We start from the raw sequence: 3287 nt of genomic DNA, 5'->3' as shown, positions 1-3287 counted from the left end.
GTGTGTGCATGAGGACATGTGCCTGGAGTATGTGTATATGAGAATGTGTGTGCACCAGTCTGGAGATGTTCAAGTGTATATCTAGGTATTGTGTGTATGTGTATCCATCTGTGTGCAAGAACAGTTTTTGTGAGTCTGTACTTGTATGAAATGTGAGTTCCTGGGAGTGAATAAGGCTATGACTGTGTGTGTGCTTGTGTGGTCAGTGTGTATTACCCTTCCCTTGTCAGTGCTGCCATCACTCAGCCTGGTGCCACATTGCAGCTATGTTTGCATCTTGCAAGTTGTCAGCCCAAGATAAAGGGAATACAAAATAAAGAACACAGAATAGAGAAGTAGAAAAAAAGGCAGAGAGCAGAGTGAGGGGTAAAAGTGTGAACAGAAAGGGCCAGAGTATGCAGGGGAATCAGGGGCATAGGAAGTGGCTCTTCCCAGTCCTGAGTGCTTCCATTTAGGAAGGTGCTGCAGCCACTGCCCAGAGGCAGCTTATGACATGAGGCAACAGCTGATTGCTGTCAGAGCACTCTTGGGGCTGGGAGTGTGCACATAGGGGCAAGTTGGCACCATCTTGGATTCTGAGTTCTTCTTTGGTTTGCAAAAGTGGTAGCAGCACCTCTGTAAAAACAGGTAATGCACAGAGGTGCGGCTTCAGCAAGAAGGACACTGGCTACCTGAACATGATCAAGAGATGGTGGAGCACATGACCTCAGCATTTTTGACAAGGCACAGAGTACCTGTGTGAAGGGCACCTGAAGCTCACCTGCCAGGTAAGTACTGCACTAATTACCTGATGCTCAGTCAAGTGAGTGGCAGTAGTGGATGACCTGGTTCTAAAGCTCCTTGCTAAAGGAGGAAAATATTTTAAGTGCTATAGGAAATGTTTTTGCTAGAGAAGATGACAGAAGGAAATTTGGAGGGAACAAAAAAGGTTGTCCTGTCAATTTGGGGATGGGGTAGGGTTGAACCTGAGAAGGCAATCTACTGCTTACAAGATTAGAAAATCCTCATGCTAGCTCACATTGAAAGATACTGGAATGCCCATATTTTACCATTGTTTTCCTTTTCTATAGTTTATGTTCACTTAAAGTGCTTAATTCTAATCTAATTACTAATGTGAAAAAGCACAAGGTACAGCTAAGATATTGCATTAGGAAACTATAATATTTAACATGAAATTTTTTAAAAATTCTATTTATCTAAAACCTGATTTATTTTATATAATGGCTTAAAGGCTGATGATTGATGTTGGTGATGTGTTATACATGAATTTTCTTCTATAGTATTTTTTCAAATTTTGAAACATTCAAAGTTAACAAATTGGTCAGAAAATGAGTCTTTCAATCAAGATTTTTATATTGTAGTTGTATGTCAATATTAATAAGTTTGATATTGCACCTTTTAACCAACTTCAAATTCTTGCAGATTATACTTTGAGCACTTATTTACCTGCAGCAGATGGAAAAAAATATTCTATATGTTACTATTTTAGAAATGTATGCTAAGTAAAAATATACTGAAATGCATTGAGAAGTCTATCCAAGATTTTTTAGAATTTTACACTCTTGTCCAACTCATGAAGTGTAGCTTTAAAAACAAATTTTATGAGATATAACAAAACATTCTTTTAAAGTAGTAGTCACAATCCTTTTATTTTGATGAAGGAAAGAGTGAATGAAAGCTGGCACTTTTTAAAAAACAAGAAAATCTTTTGAGTAAAAAAAAATTCAGACTTCTTGATGATGGAATAGTTGTGGCAATTTTAAGGAAAATCTATTTTATAGGTAGCATAAAACACTTTTAAGATTGTGTCTCTAGCACAATTTGTGATACAGGAGAAGTAGAGTATCTTAAAGACAAAAGACTTAGGATAATACAGACCTTACTGGGTAGATATAATCTTCTTTCAACTTGAGATTTGAGAGTGCTGAGCGGTCGGCTGGCGGCGCGCGTCCTCCATCGTGGTCGCCGCCGAGGCAGCCGCAGCCGAGCGCAACCCCGCTGTCGAGCCACCTTCCGGCGCCGTGTGGCAGAGCGGAGCCCCCGGGATGCAGGAGGAAACCCTTCAGGGCTCCTGGGTGGAGCTGCACTTCAGCAGCGGGAATGGGAGCGGTGTTCCAGCCTCAGTATCTATTTATAATGGTGACATGGAAAAAATACTGCTGGACGCCCAGCACGAATCTGGACGGAGTAGTTCCAAGAGCTCTCACTGTGACAGCCCACCGCGCTCACAGACGCCTCAAGAAAACACGAGAGCTTCAGAAACAGATGTCCACAGTCTCGGCGAGAAGAACAGCTCTCAGTCCGAGGAAGATTATCTTGAGAGAAGGAAAGAGGTCGAAAGCATCTTAAAGAAAAACTCAGACTGGATATGGGATTGGTCAAGTCGGCCAGAAAACATCCCCCACAAGGAGTTCCTCTTCCGACACCCCAAGCGCACGGCCACGCTCAGCATGAGGAACACCAGTGTCATGAAGAAGGGGGGCATCTTCTCGGCAGAGTTCCTCAAGGTCTTTCTTCCGTCTCTGCTGCTGTCCCATCTCCTGGCCATTGGATTGGGGATCTACATTGGGAGGCGTCTGACAACCTCCACCAGCACCTTTTGAGGGAGATGTGGACCTGGCGTTGTTGGCGTGCTGGGATTTCCTCCTGAGCTGACGGCTGGCGCTACGGTGATCCTTGGGTGGCCGCACCACTTGAGTTTATTTGTTCCATAAATGCTGCGCTCATAACTTAGTAAAATGAAACAGCAGACACTAAAATCATGCTGGCCTGTAATTATACCTATGGGATCAATTAATAAGCATGTCAGACTGATAGTTACTGTAAGATTTGGTAGTAAATTTCCTTTGGATATTAGGTATAAATAGTATAAATAATATACTAGTTATGTAGTAATTAAAAAATTAACTGTAACCTTAATTGTTAAAATAGTTTATATTTCAAAAGACTGAACTACATTAATAGGAAAAAAAATACTACAGTAAGGGATTTGTCCAAAAGAAATATTGTGGCCTTATAATCCCTGTTTTCAACGGCATGTTAGATATAGTGGACGTGGGCTGTCTCCATCAGGAGCCATGGAACCCAGGTACAGCTGCAGGCTCCACTGTGCAGCCCGCACCCTGAGGGCCTTCTGCTGGGTACCGACCCCAGCCCCTGACTGTCCGCCATCGCCTGGACGGTTGAACTGCTGTTGAAGGCACCTACTTGGTCTTACTCTGCAGCTCTGGATTGCTGCAGCTCTGGATTGCTGGGTCTGATCTTACTGATTGTGTTCAGCTTTTGTG

The 3287-nt window shown here is 42.7% G+C and overlaps 1 pseudogene; it reads left to right on the top strand.

Moving 5' to 3' along the window:
* The first annotated feature begins 2038 nt into the window (after positions 1–2038).
* LOC143409596 (BCL2/adenovirus E1B 19 kDa protein-interacting protein 3 pseudogene) lies at positions 2039–2759 on the top strand (annotated as a pseudogene).
* Positions 2760–3287: the final 528 nt, after the last annotated feature.

This window comes from Callospermophilus lateralis, chromosome 11 (genome assembly GCF_048772815.1).
Source record: "Callospermophilus lateralis isolate mCalLat2 chromosome 11, mCalLat2.hap1, whole genome shotgun sequence".
Classification (NCBI taxonomy): Eukaryota; Metazoa; Chordata; class Mammalia; order Rodentia; family Sciuridae; genus Callospermophilus; species Callospermophilus lateralis.
The sequence above is the reverse complement of the archived record's forward strand: the minus strand, read 5'-3'. Positions and strand labels throughout refer to the sequence as shown.